The 24,656-nt window shown below is 47.7% G+C and overlaps 1 long non-coding RNA gene across 2 annotated transcripts in view; it reads right to left on the minus strand.

Annotated features, from left to right (window-relative positions):
• Positions 1 to 533: 533 nt before the first annotated feature.
• Positions 534 to 24,656, minus strand: part of LOC142489191 (uncharacterized) — a 32,884-nt gene continuing 8,761 nt past the window's right edge. For both annotated transcript variants that reach the window (XR_012799815.1, XR_012799814.1), the window contains exon 3: positions 534 to 14,160. This is a non-coding gene — a long non-coding RNA (uncharacterized LOC142489191). The remainder of the gene's footprint in view (positions 14,161 to 24,656) is intronic.

Below are 24,656 nucleotides of genomic sequence, written 5' to 3' on the forward strand. Positions count from 1 at the left end.
TTAAAAAAAATTAAAAACAACATTTACAAAGTTCTTGAGACAGATTTGCACATATCCATCAGATATGTCCCCAGTGTATCGCTTATAAATTTAGTTGCATGAACTTCCCCAAAATGAAAGTATTAACCAGACTAAGCTAACGGTGAGTAAATTATGATGAAAAATGTCCACTGTACAAGGTACAACCAGCTTTAATTATACTAGTGTACTATGTCTTCAACAGATACCCTAAACCTCCTAAATCTCCTTGCCATATACAGTATCATACAATAAGCAGCAGAGGGTGATATCTGTTGAACCTCAATAAATAGGATAGGTAGGTGCACTAGGGGAAAAGGTAAAGAACTAAAGAGAGATCAGAACCTGAGGGGCTTATTCCCTAAACTTCGATAACGGTATGAAATTTGTGTAAAAACGGTATTCACTAAACGAAATCGCATTTTCTATACCATTTGTTAAAAAATTGACATACAGCACAAGTTTGTAGTTTTTTTTTTTTTATAACTTGTATTTTTATTGAGGTAAGGTACAGGAACAAAGTATAACATGACACTCATAAGCAATTAGAATAAAATTCAGCTAACATGAAAAAGTGATATATTGCACTAGGGGTGACGACAAGAAAACAAAAGACAAGACTGACTCAGACATCACCAAAATTCTCGGTAGGTAAATCGTTTGCGTATTTGAGTATCATACATAACAATTTACCGGGTGATGGGGGGGTGACACAGGAGGGAGAAGGATGGTAGGGGTGGGACTACTGAAAGGGGGAGGGGGGTGGGATGATAGGAATGCGGATGGAGTTTCTGAAGACTGTTTATTGGAGCCCATCTTCACATCATTGTTATTGAGGAACCTTTTTGTCTAGATGAACGTGGCACCTGAGGCCTTTGTGTGGAAGTGGAATAAAGTCTTTACCCACCGAAGGAGAATGCACCTCGAACTATCAATGCCATATTGTGTCACGCTCCACCCCGGGGATGTCTGTTTGGGCTAGCCACGGTATCCAGATTTTTAGATAGTTGATGTCAGTGTCATTAACCAGACTCGTTAACTTTTCCATCTGGCAGACAAACCAAATTCTGTTTCGAATCTTGGGAATGGATGGGGTTTCATTAAGTTTCCATACTGCTGCGACCTCGCACTGGGTCGCTAGGGCAATATGCCCAATTCGTTTATTGCTTGCTCTTGATAGCCCTTCTAGTGGTCTGTTCAACAAGAACAGCCATGGGTCTAGTTTGTAGTTTACAAGCGAAATTACCTGAATGTACAATATCCATCCATAGCCTGAAATAGGGTTATTGTTTGGTGGTGTGGAGGAGGAGGACTTCCTAACCTAAAAGACATTTCCATATATCCTTAAGACTAATCAGTTTAAAGACCCTTGTGATGATGAAGGGGTACCAGTGTCAGACCCAACAGGATTAGAACGCACAACACTGCATTCAAGGCAGCAGCCTATAAGGGCTCCAGTCCATTGTTTTGCTGGAACTTGCCCTTATGTCGCTGTTGTGGCCTGGCCAATTTCTTCCTGGACTTGGCAACTTGCTGCATCTACTCCCGGGCTTAAATAGCAGTTAGTGACTCCCAGCCCCAGCATCATATACTATGCCTTGCCTGTCCCTGACCCATCCCTGTTCCTATGGATTCCCTGGTGCCGACCCTAGCCTGTGACGCTGACCACCGATCCTATGCCGCCTGTCTTGGCCCCAGCCTGTATCCTGACTTTGCACCTTTGCCGTCTGCCTTGATCTCTTCCTGGATCACGACTATAACTACTCTAACAGGACTCTGTCCCCTGGTTCTGGTCGGTAATCATATACCCCTACCGCAGCCCTGCGGATCCGCTTTCTATCGGAGACGAGCACCGTTATACAGCCCTAGCCTTGAACTAAACCAGATGCTGGAAAGCTCCATAGTCACGTGTCTCAAGTGGGCTAATTTTTATGTACAACGAACATTGAACTGGAAACCAGAAAGTGGAAATCATCTGCTTTTAAAACAATACGGCTTTCCCCATTTTCTTTATTTTTATATGTAACGCATGTGACGATGTATAATTCCGCATTTTTATCTAAGCTGGGAATCGTTTGGTGCTCCTGTTATAAATTTGTAAAAATCCTGATAGTGCGCCTAACATAATGGCCTCTTTTCAGTTTAAATCAATCCTTCAGTCAGTGTAACTCAGCAGCTACAATGTATCCTTATATTTTTAAGGTAACATCTATTGTTACACTTTAAAGCTCAAAATGCTGGGAAAATTGGCAATATATTATCACAAACAGGAAAGTGTTGCAAAGACATTGTACAGCCTGAGGAGTGGGCTAAAACTTGCTATAGAAATCAAAGGATATTACATATATACACCTTACATACATAAAAGCACTCCTGGAGATAAATAGAATGAGAATAGTAACTTAGCTGTAGAATAAGTGCTCATTGGATGATCCGTGTTCACCTCTCTGGATCAAAACAATACAAAAATAGAAAATGTCCAAGGCACTCCATAATTAGACAAATATAAAGATCTTTATATAACACATCATGATACAAAACAATGAAATCTGAGCGACGTTTCGAGCCAAACACTAGCCCTTTCTCAAGCTCCTAAATCAGTGCACTGATCACTGCAGTTTAAAGAGGGAGATGGGAGACCCGTTTTGGCACCAAAATAGGCGCACTTATGGGTCAGATTAATTCAAATGTATTTACTGTACATATTTACCAAGTGAGTATATACAAGGTCACCTACGAGGTATAAAGTTTAAATTAGAGCCTTCTCAGAGGTTCTTTTCACTCGCGAGCTGCATATGTATATACTATTGTTCTCCATTGGTCTTTCTCCATTCTTTATATGATCTTGATATGTGTAAATAGGTACTCTTATATTGAGATCATATTTGTCTCCTGCATAGTGTATAGCAATGCATTTTACTGTGAGAGCACTAGGTGGTGCTGTGATGCTATGTTTGTGTACTGTATTGGATACTCTCAGGTTTCTATACTTCTGCATGCATGGGTGTCTGCAATGGCCACCATCGATTCAGGGGATATTTCCATCGCTAGTGAGTGAAAAGAAGCTTGGAGAAGGCTCGAATTTAAGCTTTTTTCATGAATATACCTGGTAGGTGACCTAGTATATACTCACTTGGTAAATATATAAATACATTTTTATTATATTATATACATACATGTTTCAGGGACAATGCAACGGCACGTGGGTTATCTGAATAGGCTTGTTTATTCACCCACAAAAACATGGAACACAAAAAGAACTTCATTCAGCATAGGTATAAAGTAACAACAACAACAAAAAGCTGCTTAGAACAATCCAGCTAAATAGTCCATAAGAGGGCTTTGCTCTTTTCCCAGAAAGGGTGTGTAGCCAAGTCCTCTTGTACTACTGATTCCCTGGTCTCTCCAACACTAAGTCCCAGTAACGAGTGGGCAGTGTTGGGAGTAGATTATGTAGGGCCTGCTATATTTTTCGGTGTCTATTATTAATAACACAACACCAAAATGAAATATATCGCTCACTAGTATATGTAATTAGTTAGTTATATGTGTATCTGATTTCTCCTAAAGTATCAAGATAGATACCGGGTGCTACCTATGTGCTGAAATGAAATGTATTTTCAAAAATAGAGAGAGGTTTAGGTTGGAAACCTATCTCTAGCAAGACGCACATTAGTGGTGCACACTTAGGCTATTAAAACTTAACATTTATTCATGCCATAATTAATATAATGTTACACATGCAGAATAAATTTGTTATCAAAATATATTGTGTGTATTGTATCCTTTAAAAACTCAGAATATCAGGAGGGTGCGATGGATACGTTCTGTGTTATAAATACATACCCATTTAGGGTTAAATTGATCATGTGTGTAGCCAGGTCCCCTGTGCCCCACGACGCCCCCCCCCCCTCGTTACCTCCGCTGCCGGGGGTCACACGACAGACCTGCCGGCACTTCTGGAGGGTGGGGGCTATGCAGGGAGCGCTTTGGCGTTCCGGCGGCACCCGTGCAGGACGCCGCCATCTTGCCAGAGTTCGCGCATGCGCAGTGAGTGCTCGGGCGGCCGGACCAGTTGCGCATGCACGAGGGCAGCGCGCGAACAGTAGCCTACCAGGAGAGGGCTCTAAGCAGGGACTACGAGTCCCATGAGCCTTAGGGGATCCCACGTGACGCCAGGGAGCCAATAGGGCTGTAGAATCTCCCTGCAGAGGAGATTTAGATACATTTCACGGGCTCAGCAGACGGCAGTTGGAGCAGGGAGCTGGGTGAGTGGGGGTGCAGGGGAGCAGTAGCTCCTTGCACTAGGTCAGTTAACCCCCTAGGCCCCAGATAATTGTTACCCTTGCCCCAGTTTGTGATTGCTTCAGGGATAGGCCCTAGGTGAGAGGTTCTGCCCCTTTAGCTGTTTGGGTTGAGTAAGGAATCACTCAGTGGCGCGCAGCCTGATTCCTGGGTCTGGGCTCAGACCCCTCTATATATAAAAACTATCTTCCCAGAGACATATACACACATATATCCGGCTGCAGACGGATCCCCGCCAAGGTACAGACGGTGCGGAGCTGCGGTGATATTATCCACGCCGGAATTCACCCCATGCGTAGGAGGACATCACGTCGGATCAGGCGGATCCAAACCCAGTTGTATAGCGGTACCCGTGGCTGGAGCCCGGGCAGGTATCTATAAAGAGTGCACCAACACGTCAAGGGATAGCGCTATCTCCAACACACATTGGGTGGGTTTGGACATAAGGGACATCAGGGAATTGGTGCCCAGCACCCAGGTACTTTGGAGGAGGGACTACCTAAGTTGATGTGTGCACCTGGTGCGCGGCTATGTATATGGTTATATGCATTATACTGTGTGGTACAGGATACCAAATTTATTAGTAGTTATAGTAAACGGTTGCAACATATATTGTGTGCATGTATTACTATTACTGTGTTCCTGTAAGAGGACCATTCCACTCCGGTGGGAACCTTTACAGGTGGAGGCGCTGTGTTCGAATCATCAGGTAACCCCAGGCTCCCAGTGGCGGAGGTTCAGGCCTTCTGTGAGCCTAACAGGTAACGCACCACACCCGGTAACGCAAGTGTATTATTACATATAGTCCCCATCTGCGATTGTGGGGGGGGCAAAAGGTGTTACATTTGAAGGTGCTGCTGAGAGCAGGCCTGGGGTGCCCTATTCCATATCAAATTGTCCGATTTAAATGCCATCATGTCCGTGCCGTCAAAGCAAGAAGTAAATGACTGGGCCTTAGCGCGCCACATGTCCCCAAGACACGTGGTTGCAGTGGCGGGAATATCAAGTGACACGGACTTATTCGCAGTGCGCACACAAGTGAGAAATTGTCCGGGACTGACCACCACCCGGGTGGTAGACTATAAACTTGATGCTGATGGCCGGGGGACCACTTACCTCCTGGCCACCAAACGTGACATATGTTCAGAGACTGTTCCCCATGTATTAAACCTACCCGAGCCCTACACAGAGGACTGTCTCATGATATATCCTGACACACAGGCTTCCGAAGAACCGTCCACCAGTACTGGACCAAACACGACCCACCAAGTGACCAGTACTCCTCACAGGATAGGCCCCCCTAAGGTCTCCTTCACCCCGAGCGGTTTAGGAGGAGTCAGCCACTGGGCCGGGAACCCACCCACCTTGCCTACTCCTGATAGAAGGGCAGACAGTCCCCCACCTATGCCTAGCATCGGAATTGGAGCTAGTAGTCAGCCCCTTAGTGGAGGTCTTTCCTTTAATATGACAGCCTCCCAACTAGTAGAAGCTTTAACCATCTCGTCTCAAACACAGAACTACCGGAAGCTAAAAGCCTTTTCTGGTATTCTACCGACGCCTTCAGGAGAAGAAGGGATCGAGACATGGCGGGAACATACTCTCCAAGTAATAGCGGAGTGGTCGTGCTCCGAAGCCAGCAAAAGACAGAGATTGGTTGAGTGTCTGAGAGCCCCAGCCTCCCAACTGGTACGGACGCATCGTGAAGTGGAAGGAGAAGTGGAAATGCTCACTCAGTCCTATACGGGAGAAGACAACGAGGATGAGCTGATGGCCCAGTTCAAGGCCCTTCGCCAAAAAGAAGAAGAGGATTTGTCTGCCTTCGTCCACAAACTACAGCTGTCGCTGGGGAACCTCCTGTCCAAAAACATCATTTCAGTCGCCGAAGTGGACCGGTACGACTCAAACAGCTACTAAAGGAGTCGTTGCCTAGCCACCCCATAGCTATAGTGATGCGGGCCGCCCCGATCACTGCTGTACCACCTAGCTACATGGAATTGTTGCGTCATATCAGAAGACATGAGGTGCAGCTACATTTTCATGACTCCAAAAAGACCAAGGAACCCATCAAGAGTGACGCCCCCGTCCCCTCAAACCCAAAGGGTAAGAAATCTTCCAAACGGGAGGAGGTGACACAAAAATCGCCTGTCGGGAAGGGCCGTACCTCCGACAAACCATCTTCCACATACAGGGGTCGTCCTGAATGCAGCAAAGTTGTTTCCTATAACTTAGGTAAGAAGGGCCACTTCTCCAGTGACTGTCCGGAGAGGGAGGATCCCCCAGAGGAAAAACCTCTCAATAGAGGAAATTCAGCCCGGTCAATGGTCTGCCGCGTACAAATGGCAGAGTCTGACCCAGAAACCCCTATTGGACCCGAAGAGGCTCCTCGTGACTCCAGCCCCAGTAATGACGCCTTACCAGGGGATGCTTACAGTCAAGTAGGCCCCTCGGCCATCGTGTCTGTTGTACTGGAAGGGATCTATGCCTCTGCCCTACTGGACACCGGATCCCAAGTGACCATTATATACCGCAAGTTCTATGACCAGCACCTCAGACACTGTCCCCTGCGGTCGGCCGAACATATGAAGGTAAGGGGGTTAAGTAACGAAGACTACCCCATCAATGGGATTGTAAGGGTTTAACTGGAAATGTGCATGTAGCAGCAATGGTATGCCCGGAGCCCCAAGACCAGTGCAAGTATCCGATCATCTTGGGAACAAATACTGATATAGTACAAGCTGTAATCAGAGCATACCTGAAAGAGACCAACGAGTTGCCGCTGGCCAATTCGCTCCTAGATCCCGTCCTACGAGAGGAGTGCAACCGGGTATATGCCTTAGAGCGTCACGGGGATCTCTACAATCGTCAACGTGGACTGATGACCATTTTACCAGGGGGAGTGCAACGAATGGCCGTCTGGTGCTGTTATCCCGAGCGAGATGAGAATGATCAGCTTATATCTCTGGAGAGTACCCCTGAGGAAGAGGTTCAGAGAGGGTATAGGGTACTACCCGAAGTGAGAGAGTGGACGACTAAAATCCCTCTACGAACCTACGTATATGTGCAGAACATCTCCCCATTCCCGATGGAACTTGATGCAGGACAAAGTTTGGGTTGCATATATCCGGTTAGCCCTGTGGAAACAATGCCACAGGTGAATGCTGCTGCAGTGGGGGAGCGGTTAGTCGATCTGGACTTCAACTTCGGCGAGTCGACGTTGCCAACTGAGTGGAAAGATCGGCTGACAACCAAGTTGAATAAACGACGAACTGTGTTCTTCACGAGTGAGATGGATGTGGGGTGCAGTCGCAGCGCTACACGCCATTAGACTGAGTGACGCCACTCCTTTCCGTGAACGCTCTCGTTGCATCGCCCCTAGAGATGTGGACGATGTAAGGAACGTCTTGCAAGAAATGGAGACCGCTGGGATTTTGACGGAGTCTCGGAGTCCTTACGCCTCTCCCATAGTGGTAGTAAGGAAGAAGAACGGATCCGTACGACTGTGTGTCACGACTTTGTCGACTATCGAACCCTGAATAATCGTACGATACCAGACCAATACAACCTTCCTCGCATTGAAGAGATTCTGAATGCTCTGAACGGTAGCCAATGGTTCAGTGTTCTTGATTTACGATCTGGGTACTATCAGGTACCCATGAATGCGGAGGACCAGGAAAAAACAGCCTTCGCCTGCCCCCTGGGTTTCTACCAATTTACACGTATGCCCCAAGGTATATGTGGGGCCCTTGCTACCTTCCAACGACTGATGGAGAAGACTATAGGAGACATGAACCCTCGGGAGTGTCTAGTCTACCTGGACGACATCATTGTCTTCGGAAGGACCCTGGAAGAGCACGAAGAGAGGCTGCTTAAAGTGATAGACCGTCTTGGGTCAAGTGTTGGTTCTGTCACACCTCAGTAACTTACGAGGGACACATCGTGTCTGCTCAAGGAATCGCCACCGACCCAGCTAAAGTAGAAGCGGTCGTGAACTGGCCTCGTCCCGAGAATGTCACGGAGCTGCGATCCTTCCTGGGTTTCTGCGGGTATTACCGTCGCTTCATAGAAGGGTATTCTAGTAGAGCTAAGCCCCTGAACAATCTGTTGAAGATATATCCCGAAGATACAGGAAGGAAGGCCACGTCGGCCCGTTAACCGTTTGGCGATAAATGGACGTCCGAGTGTGAGCAGGCCTTCCTGAAGTTGAAGAAAAGCCTGACCAAAGCGCCGGTGCTTGCATATGCTGATCCAGAACAACCATACGTTCTGCATGTGGATGCCAGTCTCAATGGACTGGGCGCTGTCTTGCACCAGAAGCCTACATTAGCCGCAGTCTGACCCCCAGTGAACAGAAATACCCTGTCCACAAGCTGGAGTTCCTGGCTCTCAAATGGGTGATCACGGAAAAGCTCCACGATTACCTTTACGGTGTTACGTTTGAGGTAAGGACGGATAACAATCCCCTCACGTACATCAATACCTCGGCCAAATTGGATGCAGCAGGGCACCGATGGCTGGCAGCTCTCAACAATTACCAATTCTCCCTGAAGTATAAGCCGGGACCTTTGAATGTCGGGGCTGACGCTCTATCCCGACGACCAGGGCTAAGTGCTACTCCAGATGATGAGGAGTGGGAAGAACTGCCAGGACCAGGGGTGCGAGCTATGTGTAGCACTGCCGCCATCATCAACGATCAAGTGGCCTTCTCAGAATTACGGGTTGCGGACAACTTGGGATGCCAGTCGCAGGCTATCCCAGCCACCTACTGCGACCCCAAAGGGATGAACATAACTCACGACAAAGTGTTACGGTGGAAAGATCTAGTAGACTACCAAATCCGAGATCCTGTAATTAGTATTATTAGTCAAGTCGTTGAAAATAGGAACCCCGCCCTCCTGAAGCGTGTTCCCAAAGACTTGGTCGCCTCGCTCATGCGGGAAGCGGATACATTTGAAATCGATAACTGCTTACTCTATCGGGTCGTGTAATACCACAACCACCCAGATAGATGACAACTAGTCCTCCCTAAGAACTTGCAATACATGGTGTAAAAGCCCCTACATGATGAACATGGACATCTCGGTGTAGAGAAGACCTTTGGGTTGGTCCGAGACCGCTTTTTCTGGCCCAAGATGCGAGAGGCCGTAGAACACCATTGTCGCCGTTGTTCTCGGTGTATACAACGCAAGACCCTGCCTACCAGAGCAGCACCCATGGGCCATCTGAAGAGTTCTGGCCCAATGGACTTTGTGTGTATGGACTTTCTGTGCATTGAGCCTGATAGCCGAGGAATATGCAATATGCTGGTCATCACGGACCACTACACCTGGTATGCCCAGGCCTTCCCCACGAAAGACCAGAAAGCCATCACAGTGGCAAAAATATTATGGGAGAAGTACTTCGTTCACTACGGTATTCCAAACTGCCTTCACTCAGACCAAGGTTGGGATTTTGAGAGCACTCTGATCCGAGAATTGCTCAAAATGCTAAACATTGCTAAATCACGAAGGAGACGCGCTGCCAGAATGGTTTAATCGGACCTTGCTGGACATGCTCGGAACTCTAAAGGGGGCGCAAAAGACTGAATGGAGTCGACACGTAGAGGCCCTGGTTCACGCATACAATTGTACTCGACACGAGTCAACTGGATTCTCCCCATACTTCCTCGGACGAGAGGCGAGACTGCCAGTAGATGCACGCCTTTGAGTCTCGATGGATGGGATACACAATGCTACCAATTTCAAATACGTGCAAAGACTTAAAGACAGCTTGCAACAGGCTTATGAACAGGCTGAGAAGTCTACAGCTAAGCTGAATGCTGACAATAAAAGGCGATACGATCATAAGGTCAAAAATCGGGAGCTTCGTCCTGGAGGCGCTGTGTTGCTTCGAAATCTGGGAGTCCCAGGAAAACATAAATTGGCCGACCGATGGAGAGACGGTGTATATGAAGTGGAATCTCAGATGCCTGGCCTCCCGGTCTATCGCATCAAAGACACTAAAGGCCGGGTAAAGGTATGGCACCGTAATAATCTTCTTCCCATTCCACAAGTGGGAGATGAGGAAGCAGAAATATTGGCCACACCACTGAATGGTGAGCCCGATTCCTCAGAAACTAGTCAAGAGACTGTACATGATCATACCAACCTTGAAACTCCGGAAGATCCTATGGAAGGACCCTCTCAAAGGGATCCTCCAATTGGAGGCATCTCCCGAAGGAGCTACGGGTAAAGGGCCCCATAGGTCAATGCCTACTAAGGTGGCTCCAGTGGGCCAGCCTTTGGATCCACAAAGTCCGTGCTTTGTGCCGAACAGAGACTGTTCAGAGACATTTCTCCCCTCAAGGGAAGAGGCTGAGCCTCAGGACTGTACTTATTACTCTCCCGAGGGAGTTGCTGAGGAACAGCTCTGCAGGAGCCAAAGAGTCAGTTACCCTCCAAATCGGGTAACCTACGATTCAGTTGGGTCACCCCACTATGAGGCTCAGCAGTGGTCTCGGGCCAAGATACAGGCCGTTATTGTGATGTTCACTCAATTGTGTAATCTCATGTAGAGCATTGCAAGGTGATAAATTATATATTTGAACTGCATTTTTACTATATAATTTCTGTACATGTTTGAGGTGTGTCCCAAGCGAGGCCATTGTGGTTTTTACCAGGGGGAGGATGTAGCTAGGTCCCCTGTGCCCCTGTGCCCCACGACCCCCCCCCTCATTACCTCCGCTGCCGGGGGTCACTCGATAGACCCACCGGCACTTCTGGAGGGTGGGGGCTATGCAGGGAGCGCTTCGGCGTTCCGGCGGCTCCAGTGCAGGGCGCCGCCATCTTGCCAGTGTTCGCGCATGCGCAGTGAGTGCTCGGGCGGCCGGACCAGTTGCGCATGCGCGAGGGCAGCGCGCGAACAGTAGCCTACCAGGAGAGGGCTCTAAGCAGGGACTACGAGTCCCATGAGCCTTAGGGGACCCCACGTGACGCCAGGGAGCCAATAGGGCTGTAGAATCTCCCTGCAGAGGAGATTTAGATACATTTCGCGGGCTCAGCAGACGGCAGTTGGAGCAGGGAGCTGGGTGAGTGAGGGTGCAGGGGAGCAGTAGCTCCTTGCACTAGGCCAGTTAACCCACTAGGCCCCAGATAATTGTTACCCTTGCCCCAGTTTGTGGTTGCACAGCCTGATTCCTGGGTCTGGGCTCAGACCCCTCTATATATAAAGACTATCTTCCCAGAGACATACATACATACATATATATATATATATATATATATATATATATATATATATATATATATATTTGTAAGAGAAGGAACGGACCCCGCATCCACAAGATTAATTAATGTAACTAAATACCGACTTCTGAATCAATATGCAATGATATGTCGGTGGTGCTATATGGGCCAAAAATTGTAGTAGGAGAAGTTAAAGCCCCAAACAAAAGCACTCTAGTATACTAATTCGAAGTACAAATTCACAAAATCTTTATTAAATAACTATCACAGAACAAAAAATAAAAGAAAGCAGAGAATGATTAAAACAAGGCATGGATCCCCTATACGTAAAGAACTTGACATAAATCCTCCAACAATTAGTTCCAAATAGGAAAAAACCATGTCAAATCTGACAGAAAATACACTCTAATGTACCTGACAAGGTGAACAACAGTAATACAGACAAGAAGCCGAGATTGAGGTGGCTATAGCCAAAAGGTCAAATCACATATTATCAAAACATGCTCATCCCCCCATAGTCTCTGGGAATGTCTCAAGTGACACAGTGTAGCAGTATATGATAGGACCAAACGATATACAGCCTAAAGAAGCACACCTCAAAAGCCTATATGCTAGTTGTCATACATCACCAACTGTCAGGCACACAGCAAAATCATGGAGGAGGCAAGGAGCAAAAGCTCAGAACATGATTACGTGTCCCTAGAGGGGGACAAACCAGGGGGTCCTGCCTACTGCACCTACGCGTTTCGGCCAAGAGCCTTCAAATGGGAGTGGTGGGGTAGGCAGGGTGACATGCACGCTTAAAAAGGATATGTGACAGAGCCCATGAGCATAATCACCTTGTGAAAATCTGCCAATTACATGATATACAAATAGCAAACAGGAGTGTGCATAATAAGTATACTTGCTGCGTAGATCTGTAAACGTCACAGTTGAGGAACCAATAATATAGTTGTATCCTAAGGACGCCCTCCCCCACAGAAGAGGGCAGTACTGGCGAATCTCCCTCATTCTGGTGTATGCGCATGTGCATGACGTCACCGGGAGTTACCCGATACATAGCTGTGTCGCCCATTGCTGTAGCAGATCAAAACAGTGAGTGTCACGGTCGAGATGGCACCTCCCCCTGTAGAGGAGGGAACTAAGGGCAGATCGCGCCTCTCGAATGTAACTGCGCATGCCTGTGACGTCATCGGGTGCCGTCCTGTGTATCACCGTGGCGCCTCGCATCGGCTAACGTCCAGGCAGACAGGCGATTCACAAGGAGCGTGCCCAGACACCAAGGGACCCCATATAACAAGACGCTTTCCTCGCGCTGAGCCACGCTACGCGCATGCGCAGCAGCCGTACATCGGTCCTGCTCTTAAAGTAAAAGATGACATACACAAAATTGTATAGCAACCAATGTGCATATATAATTTGAAAGTGCTAATAGCACAGGTGATGGCCTCTCCCTGTACAGAGAGTCTTAGGATCACCAAGTGCAAGATAAACACCGTTATTGACCCAGTGGAAAAAGAGATAATACAGCCAAGCACACAGAAACATGATAAAGCTTAGAGATGTGTACGAATTGACATCAATGAGAATAGATACAGAGGATATACATACATAGTTCCCCTCATATCAAAAGAAATCTCATCCACCATAACACTACTGGTCTCATAAGCACATACATTCATCTTTAAACACAGCAATTGATTAAAGCATGTAATGATATTATTACAATGAGGAAGTGGCATAACTAATGTCACAGACATGTGAGAAAGTATAATAATAGATCTGTACACTGGCGACACACTTTATTCGAGCTCGGCTAGTCCCACGAATTCGGGTATACCCGGGTGTATTGAGGTTTGTGACTGTTTTCTGACCGAGTGCATTGAGGTATTTTCCAGGCAGGGATTGAAGCATTTTATTCCCGCTGGCTGCAATACTGCACAGTATATATATATATACTGCATTAGAATTCATGAATTTATGCCATCTGGTAGACACGCGAAGCATTGCAGCCTATTAAATCCTAATCATTATCATTTAACAGATCAGCCGCCTGTCAGCCAGGCATGAACCCAGGCTGGGAAGGCAAACGCAACGGGGCTTGTTAGAGGTGAGGAGCGGCGCATTCCAGGTATCTGCCAGGTACATACTGGGTATTTGCTCGAATAAAGTGTGTCGGTGCAGTATGTTAATCTTAACTCAGATGCAAAAATAGCTAATTCCTATGTAGTCATTCAAAGTAATCCTAACTGTTAGTAGTATTCATAATGTATGTCCTTGTTGTTCCGAGGTAGAATTAGAAATGGTGTTGTCATTAAATTATTTGCATCGACACAGAGATATATGATGGTCAGTCTCTCCAGAGTAACACCGCACATATATAGTAAATCAGTCCGGTGATGTGAAGACCCAGAATAGAGTGTAAATGTCTTCCAATCTTCTAGCGGAATGATGATGTGCAAACCCAGGACCATCGGCACAGAGGTATATAAAGGTGAGTCTCTCCAGAATAACACCGCACAAAAGTACAGGATCAGTCCGGTGAAGTGAAGACCCAGGATAGAGTGTAGATGTGTTCCAGTCTTCTAACGAGATGGTGGTGTTCAAACCCAGGACCCTGTGGATGGACAGGGAAAGGGGAAGGGGGAGAGATGGAGGTGTATGAGATTCTCACTGTAATAAAAGGAATGTCTATGTGTCCCGAACTGACCACCAAAAAATATCTGAGACATCTAGGTGTGTAACAAGATATGGATAAGGGAGGACCTACAGAAACATAGAAAAGCCCAGGTAGTCATTGAGACCCCGTGGGATCATTGAGTCCATCTGGACAATCCACCTGGACTCTCTACGCAAAAGTGCCCTCTCTAGATCACCACCCCTCATCCCCAAGCTAACTCTCTCTATCGCAAACGCCTGCAGGAGATTAAAATCAGATCCATGCACCAGAAGAAAATGCCGGGCCACCGAAGTAATTTTCTTAAAATTTTGAAGGTCTCTCGAGGCATTTTTGATATTTCTCACATGTTCGAGGACTCTGAACCTGAATTCTCGTGTGGTCATCCCTATGTAGGGAAGACCACAGGGACAGGTAATACAATAAATTACACCTTTGGATTTGCACCCGAGGTTGTCTTTGATGTTAAAGGTGTTTTTGTTTAAAAAAATCGGTGAACGCATCTGTCTGGTACATGTATCTGCAAGCAGAACAATTCCTGCATTTAAAAAAACCCTTCCTCCTAGACGTTGAGAGGAAAGTTTCATTAATAGTAGGCACAAAGTGACTAGTCACTAACTTATCCCTAAGATTAGGGGACTTGCGACTGGTCATGATGATCTTGTCACCCAATACTCTTTTAAGATCAGGGTCTGTCATGAGGATATTCCAGTGGCTTTGAAGTGTTTTACGTAATAAAGGCCACTGTTTATTATGTGTTCCTATGAATCTGATTTTTTTGGTCTGATGTAGTTTTGGTTTTGGGACATAAAAGAGTCTCTCTAGGGGTATCTAGTGCTTTTTTGGTATCACTGGTTCCTGGGTCTGGGCTCAGACCCCTCTATATATAAAGACTATCTTCCCAGAGACATACATACATATATATATATATATATAGCAACTGTAAATATTCCTGTATATTCATTTGCATGTCTTAGACAGGTCTGCAACCCTGTCTTTCACCATTATCACCCAGCAAACAGCACTTCCACTGCAGCAAGGGATTCTGGGAAATGACATGCAAATGAGCACACAGTGCCACTTTTTATCTCATGCTCACATTACATGAGCAACCCTTAGCAAGCAAGCCAACCTCACACTGATGATACCCATCAAGGTTGAAACATGTCTGTGAGTGGGTTAACTGACTTTGCATCTCCCAAGTCCTTGCTTAAAAGCTGTGTTTAAAGCAGCATGCATTGGCTAAGGGTTGCTCATGTAATGTGAGCATGAGATAAAAATTGGCACTGTGTGCTCATTTGCATGTCATTTCCCAGAATCCCTTGCTGCAGTGGAAGTGCTTATTGCTGGGTGATAAGGGTGAAAGACAGGGTTGCAGACCTGTCTAAGACATGCAAATGAATATACAGGAATATTTACAGTTGCTTTATGCTTTACTGTGGAGGGTTTAGTCACTTTTTTACCCACCATAACCTTAATAGTGGTGGTATATATATATATATATATTACACACTATCTTCACGGAGGCCACGGCAAGCAGTGACTGCGGCCTGCCGGATGCAGATGGATCCCCGCCAAGGTACAGACGGTGCGGAGCTGCGGTGATATTATCCACGCCAGAATTCACCCCACGCGTAGGAGGAAATCACGTCGGATCAGGCGGATCCAAACCCAGTTGTATAGCGGTACCCGTGGCTGGAGCCCGGGCAGGTATCTATAAAGAGTGCACCAACACGTCAAGGGATAGCGCTATCTCCAACACACATTGGGTGGGTTTGGACATAAGGGACATCAGGGAATTGGTGCCCAGCACCCAGGTACTTTGGAGGAGGGACTACCTAAGTTGATGTGTGCACCCGGTGCGCGGCTATGTATATGGTTATATGCATTATACTGTGTGGTACAGGATACCAAATTTATTAGTAGTTATAGTAAACGGTTGCAACATATATTGTGTGCGTGTATTACTATTACTGTGTTCCTGTAAGAGGACCATTCCACTCCGGTGGGAACCTTTACAGGTGGAGGCGCTGTGTTCGAATCATCAGGTAACCCCAGGCTCCCAGTGGCGGAGGTTCAGGCCTTCTGTGAGCCTAACAGGTAACGCACCACACCCGGTAACGCAAGTGTATTATTACATATGGTCCCCATCTGCGATTGGGGGGGGGGGGGGGCAAAAGGTGTTACATGTGATATTTTATAGATAACAATCCCATGACGATGGGAAAAAATGTATTAAGCTGCAAACTGATGTGGGTGGGTTGATAGTGGGTGGGTTGATATAGGGTAACTCACAAAAGAGTTGGAACTATTTCTAATGCAGCAATAGTGTCACGGCTGTGCTCGCCACAAACCTGGGTCGGACCACGTGGCTGAGGTGGGGTTGTAAAAGCACCGACCTTAGACCGCGCAGGCGGATCCGGATTGCGCAGTTCGTAGTCGTACGTAGCAGGATCAGGATAGGAGAAGACAGCATCGTCGGTGGACACGCCAGGGTCAGGACTGGAGACATCAGGGTAAACGTTGTTCAAGCAGGAGTTCGGCAACAGGTAGTCAGGAGAGACCCGCTTCAGCTTAGGAGCGCGGGAGTGGCTTCTGCGCGTGCGGCGACCATGGCCCATGGTACAGGTCTCAGGAGGTGGTAGACAGACCAGAGTAGCACACCGCCTAGCTGCACTGGTAAACCAGTGCTTCAGCGCAAGAGTCCTGAGCGGGCTGGGAAATCCTCCGTTTCAACGCAGGAACCAGGACACGGCCTCTCTAGATTAGGGAAAGAGTAGGCCCCAGGAACCAGGAAGCTGAAGATACACAGGGAAACCTCCGCTTCAGTGCAGGAAACCAGGAGGCTGAAGACGCAGGAGAAACCTCCGCTTCAGCACAGGCGACAGGAACAGACCGCTGCGTGAATATAGCAGCCGGTCACAGGAAACAAGGAGCTGAAGTAACAAGGAGAGTACTCCGCTTCAGCACAGGAACAGACCGCTGCGTGACACTAGCAGCCGGTCTCAGGAACCAAGGCGACATACAAGACAAGGCTTATGGCAGAACACAGAGACATCTAGGAAGGACTATGCTCGGCAGGGAGCATTGTGGGAAAGCAGTACTTAAAGGTCAGAGAACCAATGGCAGAAGGGGCGTGTGGCAGTATTGCTTTGGTGAGTGAATCCAGGCTGCAGTAAATATCCGGGAAAGTGTTCCAGGACTGCACATGTCTGCAAGTTAAGGCAAACAGTAAACCGAGGAGCGGATTCCTTACAAATAGAATGATTGTTGTTAATCAATGGCATAGCATGTCAAATTGTTTACAAGGATTAGGTGATATGCAGTTGGTAAGTAGAGGATAAGTCAGCAACACAGCATACCATAAATTGCACTGATATGTGAACACACCCACATTATCACTTCACTAAATTAAAGTTTACTGTTAAATTAATTTCCCAACCACTCGGAATAAGAGAATATGTGAGGGCACTGTGTATTTCATCCACCAGCATTGGTAATTCTCTTATTTCGATTGGTTGGGAAATTAATTTAACAGTAAACTTTATGTCAGGAATCCGCTCCGCGGTTTACTGGTTGCCTTACCTTGCAGACCGGTGCAGTTCTGGAACAGCTCTCCTGATGTTTGCTGCAGCCTGGATTCACTCACCAAAGCTATACACACTCCCTCTGGTATCTACTGCAGCTGTGCAGCCTATCATGCTACCTAGACTTGCATTCACTCATTGGAGCAGTACCTTCACACCTTTCCCATAATGCTCCTTGCCGAGCATAGCCCTTACCGGATGTCACCAACTGTTCTGCCACAAGCTCTTGCTTGTTCTCCTGTGCTGAGGCGGAGGTTTCCCTTGCGTCCTTCAGCTTCCTGTTCTCCTGTGCTGAAGCAGAGGTTTCGTCCCTGCGTCCTTCAGCCTCCTGGATTCCTGCACTGAAGCGGAGGTTTCGCTCCTGCGCCCTTCAGTCTCCTGGATTCCTGCACTGAAGCGGAGGTTTCCCTGTTTATCTACAGCTTCCTGGTTCCTGGGGCCTACTCTTTCCCTAATATAGAGAGGCTGTGTCCTGGTTCCTGCGCTGCTACAGAGGATTCCCTATCCCGCTCAGGACTCTTGCGCTGTAGCACTGGTTTAACCGTGCAGCTAGGCGGTGTGTAAACTGGTCTGTCTTCCACCTCCTGAGACCAGTACCATGGGCCATGGTCGCCGCACGCGCAGAGGCCACCCCCGCACTCATAAGCCGAAGCGGGGTTTTCCTGACTCCCTGTTGCCGAACTCCTGCTTGGACAATGTTTATCCTGACGTCTCCAGTCCTGACCCTGGCTTGTACAACGACGATGCTGTCTTCTCCAATCCTGACCCTGCTACGTACGACTATGAACTGCGCAATCCGGATCAGCCTGCGAGGTTTAAGGTCGGTGCTTTTACAACCCTACCTCAGCCACGCGGTCCGACCCGAGTTTGTGGCGAGCACAACCGTGACAGTATGCTCGGCCCCACAAACTCGGACCGTCCTGTGGTGAGGGTTGGTAAGTTTCTGTCTGAACTCCTGTCCCGGCCCGCAGACCAGTCCCAGTACCTATGCGAAATACTACCCCAGATGGAAGATCCGGTTATGTTTGAAGGTTTAACCCCTTTGCAAAAAAAATGCCGTAAGGATCTCTTTATGAAGGCTTATTGCCTCAAGGACTTAAAATTAAAACAGCTTCTGGCCGCTAGTATTCACTTCCCTGATTCCCCTTTATCCTGGGATAATGTGAATCCTGTGAAACTGGCCAACGCCTGTAATACACTCCATGCCCTGGCCTTATCATTGGACATTTACGTAGTACCAGAGGATCCTCTCCTCATGTTTGCTCACGTACAAAAGATACTCTGCATACTTTCCATAACATTGGACATTTGCATAAGAGAACAGGATTCCCTCCTCGCCAGCTGCGCTGACACTTGGCGGCCCCGCTCTGCTGCCAGTCCTGTCGCTAAACCTGGGGACATACCTTCCTCTCCAGGAAATGACAAAACTGTCCCACTAGCATTGCTCCCCAACGTAGTTACTACCACGGTCCCTAGCCCTGATTGTTTGCCCGGGTGCCCTGATTCCAATGATATGTCTACTGTAACCCCAGCCAAACAGGCCTGTGCGCTTTCCCCGTCAGAGAAAGAATCCCTAAGTTCTGTTCCCAGGGTCATTTCTGTATTAACCCCTGTGGGGCAGTTCTCTGAGTTTCCTTTTGTAATTCCCTGTTCTCTGCCAGCTATGGTCACGCCCCTAGCTCCAGAGGAGAAATCCCTTGTCTTCCCCAATTCAGAGAGAAGTCTCTCTATGTGCTACTCTCAGGTATGGTCTGAATTAACCCCTGTAGATTCGTGCTGCCTCAAAGTTAATGCCTTCGTTTTAGCCTCAGAGAGTGAGTCCACAAGTCAGACAGCAGAGGTTGCATTGAAGGATTCCCCTAACCTTACGGATTCCTTAAAAATTCTTTGCTATAAATCCCCTGCTTCAGCTCAGGTTTCCGCAGTTTCGCCTCCGGAGACTTCAGCTAAAGTTCTGGTTCCTGTAAAATGTATTCAGGAGTCAGGGTTTTCCCTAAACTTGGTCACAGAGTTCCTCCTCCCGGGTATTTCACTGAACCAGTCTGTCGCCCAGAGAGCGGTGATCCCTGCTTCAGCGCATAGTTCCCACATTGTGGAATCTGCAGTCATTTCTGGTTTCCCAGACATTCCTTATCAAATACCTACTTCAGAGACCAGTACAGTTAGGTTTAACCCCCGTGTACTGTCTGGGTTCTCCTCTTCTCTAAGTTTAGGATTAAAAGCATACAGTAGTCTGTATGTCTCTCCTGGGGTTCATGTTGTGTTCCCAGGAGAGTTTGCTGACACACGGCTTTCTCTCAAAAGTGACGCTTTTGCATATATACGAGTAAGAAGCCTGCACACGTTTTCCCCTCTCGCTGAATTGTGTCTTACTGGCCCTGAGACTCTGAGAGGTAATGATTCTCCTGCAGATTCTGAATCTCTTCCTACAATGGTTATCCTGGCTGGGGGTCCCCCTGATTTCTTTGTCCAGGCTAATCCTTCAGGGTTCAGCATATCGGTAGTCACTCCCTTAGTACTGTCTGAGGTCACCATGCATATATTACAAGTCTTGGGGTTTAAATCTGAGCTATTTAGCTGTCCTGCCTTTGCTGAGACCCAGTCCCTCAGTACTGTGTCTAAAAATGCCCCAGCAAACATGGGCTTACTCTGGGAAGAAATTAAAGCCCCTGTCTTAAAGGGTATTTTTTCTCACATGTCCAGCAAATCTAGAACCTCAGTAATTGTTTCTAAGTCACTTATCAATACATCTGATTTTTTCTCTAATCAAACCCAGACATCCTCACTATCTGTTAGGAGTCCTGGGATCAGAGATTTTGCACTAGAAAACACACCCATTCCTGTTTTTTTCAGGTTAGGTACCCCTGTGGTTAGGGCCATTGCAGTTTCGGAAAAGACTCCTTGTACTCCTAAGGTGCCTGTCATTAAGAGTTTTCATAGTTCATACTTGCTGCTTGTTGATTCTCAGTTCTCTGTCACTGAGGTACAGATTTCAGCTTCTGATGTTAGCTTCCCTCCCGCCACTACCCTGGCTCTGCCTTTTTCTCAAGCTCCTGATATGAAAAATCCAAGGTCTATTCCTGATTCACTGACAATACTATCTTCCAATGAAGATTTCCCAGTATTGGAGAGCTCTACTGTTGTTGCTTCTCTGCTCCTGCAAAACCATGGTTTTGTCCCTCGGATTTTTCGGTTACCCCTGTTATTTCCTCTCAGTTGGAAATACTCTGTATGTATCCCAAGATTTCGGTCCCTATGCCTGGTTTACTGCTTGCCTTGTCACCTTCCATACCAATACCGGGAGAAGCTTCCAACCAGCCTATACCCTTACTAATCATTACCTGGGAGCCTTCTAGAGGAGAAATTCCTCGCAAATTCCAACATGCAGTGGTCAGCCAAGACTTTTTCTGTTACAAAGTCCCTCCCGGTGTATTCGATTAACTATCAGGGCCGCTGATCCTACTGTAGATTCCGATTCCTTTATTAAAGACTGGACTTTCAGTGGGGGTTCTTCTGCCGTTTCTGCTCTGGAACCCTCTGGTTCTTCACAGCCCTGGATTTCCAAGACATTTTGCGAGGCGAGCTATGTACCAAGGAGGTTTCTTCCATCTATCACATATCCTAGAACAGTACTCACCAAAGAACTGCTCGTTTTCGGATGTCCTTTCTACCTAAGGAATTTTAGGAACAACTCAATGTCCCCAAGACCCATGGATGGTCCTGTCTGGCCGCAGTTCTCACCGGGGGGTGGGGGTACACTAAGGGCTAACCACGAGTCTCTGGACCACGACTCTAACCCCAATCCTAGACGGTTCAGCAACAATTCCCGGTCCTCCAACTCTATGAGTGTTCATGTTCGCCCGGAGGTCTCACGTGAAGGGGGGGATACTGTCAGGAATCTGCTCCGCGGTTTACTGGTTGCCTTACCTTGCAGACCGGTGCAGTTCTGGAACAGCTCTCCTGATGTTTGCTGCAGCCTGGATTCACTCACCAAAGCTATACACACTCCCTCTGGTATCTACTGCAGCTGTGCAGCCTATCATGCTACCTAGACTTGCATTCACTCATTGGAGCAGTACCTTCACACCCCCGCTGGGGATTGGCCCGCTGGCCTTTAAGTACTGCTTTCCCATAATGCTCCTTGCCGAGCATAGCCCTTACCGGATGTCACCAACTGTTCTGCCACAAGCTCTTGCTTGTTCTCCTGTGCTGAGGCGGAGGTTTCCCTTGCATCCTTCAGCTTCCTGTTCTCCTGTGCTGAAGCAGAGGTTTCGTCCCTGCGTCCTTCAGCCTCCTGGATTCCTGCACTGAAGCGGAGGTTTCGCTCCTGCGCCCTTCAGTCTCCTGGATTCCTGCACTGAAGCGGAGGTTTCCCTGTTTATCTACAGCTTCCTGGTTCCTGGGGCCTACTCTTTCCCTAATATAGAGAGGCCGTGTCCTGGTTCCTGCGCTGCTACAGAGGATTCCTTATCCCGCTCAGGACTCTTGCGCTGTAGCACTGGTTTAACCGTGCAGCTAGGCGGTGTGTAAACTGGTCTGTCTTTCACCTCCTGAGACCAGTACCATGGGCCATGGTCGCCGCACGCGCAGAGGCCACCCCCGCGCTCATAAGCCGAAGCGGGGTTTTCCTGACTCCCTGTTGCCGAACTCCTGCTTGGACAATGTTTATCCTGACGTCTCCTGTCCTGACCCTGGCTTGTACAACGACGATGCTGTCTTCTCCAATCCTGACCCTGCTACGTACAACTATGAACTGCGCAATCCGGATCAGCCTGCGAGGTTTAAGGTCGGTGCTTTTACAACCCTACCTCAGCCACGCGGTCCGACCCGAGTTTGTGGCGAGCACAACCGTGACACTTTAATAGTGAAGTGATAATGTGGGGTTGTTCACATATTAGTGCAATCTATGGTGAGTACTTAACAACAACAGTCATTCTATTGCTGCATTAGAAATAGTTCCAACTCTTTTGTGAGTTACCCTATATCAGCCCACCCACATCAGTTTGCAGCTTAATACATTTTTTCCCATCGTCGTGAGATTGTTATATATAAAATATCACATGACCAATTTAACCCTAGATGGGTATGTATTTATAACACAGAGCGTATCCATCGCACCCCCCTGTTATACTGAGTTTTTAAAGGATACAATACACACAATATATTTTGATGACAAATTTATTCTGCATGTGTAACATTATATTAATTATGGAATAAATAAATGTTAAGTTTTAATAGCCTAGGTGTGCACCACTAATGTGCTTCTTGCTAGAGATAGGTTTCCAACATAAACCTCTCTCTATTTTTGAAAATAGCCTGCTTTTGTAATGGGGGCCTATGAGTATAGGTAGGCCGGCTTACAAGCCACTCCAAGGTAGGAGGGAGTTTCCTCTAGAGTAAGTGTATGCTGGGGGGAGTTCTGGGCTGTCTTCTATGCTATGTGGATGAAGCAGTGAGTCTCTCCCCAAAAGGAGTACGCTGAGGCCTTGCCCCACTAGGGGGTAAGGTTAACCAAGTAGGGGTTATTCAAGGCCTCATGTCTGGGTATTGCATTCAGGGTCTGTATCCTGTGTCTCAATAAATCCCAGTTAAATCCACATCTGGTGTGCTACTTGAAATGATCACCCAAAGAAGAAGTGGTCCTTTGTTCCATCCTGGCCGCACCAGGATCCTCTGGGGCTGGAGGCGCTGCCACTGATGAGGAACCACTCGTAAGCCTGTCCTGATGTACTCCCCATACCATGTGGAGATCTCCGGCCTCCTGTTTACCAGCCACGTATGCACCAGCACCAGATTACACCGGTTGCGACACTATCTCACATAGGATGGGGGATAGGGTGCTACAGATGGAGGTGCTGCTGAGATAGGCATCAGGACAGGCTTTTGCAGCAAGACCCAGAGACATGGTTCTGTTTCAACTATGGACCTACATGTGTAAAGACTGTGTTTTAGGACTCTAGAGAATGCAGGGGACTGTGGTCTGTGCCATGCAGCCTTGCAGTACCCTCTGTTCTGTATAGCTGGCAGGTATCTTAGGAGGGGCAAGTCTGTCCCTCTGCTTGAAGATCAGCACTATACTATGGCAGTCCCCTTAGCGAGGGGCTGCCGTGCGTTAAGCTATTCTAAGAAGAGGTTGGGGACAGCTCTCCGATGAATCACCAGGAGGTTGTTGCCCAAGAAGAAGAGTGGGGGTAGTTCCCAGATGCATCTCCAGGGAGACTACGGTCCACTTATGCTACAAGAAGAAGGTGGGGGCAGTTCCCTGACGCGACATCGGGGAGACTGTTGCCCATCCAACTACACTCTGAAGACTTTGGGGGTAGTTCCCTTATGCATCCCTGGGGAAATTATTGCCCACCCAACTATACCAATCTGTATGAGCGGGCAGGTATCTGAGGAGGGGTGCCCGTCCACGGGTGCCAGAACCTCTGCTGGAGGAGCTGCAGCCACGCACAATGCGGCCCCTTAAAAGGGAGCTGCATAAGGTACTTTCAGCATGTAAAATGGCGGTTCCTGCCGAAAACGGGAGACCGCATGACAACTTGTGAAAGGTGAAAGTGGCAAGACTTTATATGCAAATCTATGGATTTGACCGCACCCTTCTGGCACAGTTATCCATGATTGGCGCGAACGCCAAGTCCCACCCAGATGGAGCTATGGGCATATCCATCTGCCACCAATCCGCGGATGTGGAGACCTAGCCACAGACACACATAGTAGTACTACTGCACAGTCACATGCCTACTCACTCCCTCTACTACGGACTTCGACGATGGAAGACAAGGGCGTTCACTTCATTCTCCATGGAGAGTTGCTACTACCCAACGATGGGGAGAACTCACTCCGTGG

Source organism: Ascaphus truei, chromosome 3 (assembly GCF_040206685.1).
Source record: "Ascaphus truei isolate aAscTru1 chromosome 3, aAscTru1.hap1, whole genome shotgun sequence".
Classification (NCBI taxonomy): Eukaryota; Metazoa; Chordata; class Amphibia; order Anura; family Ascaphidae; genus Ascaphus; species Ascaphus truei.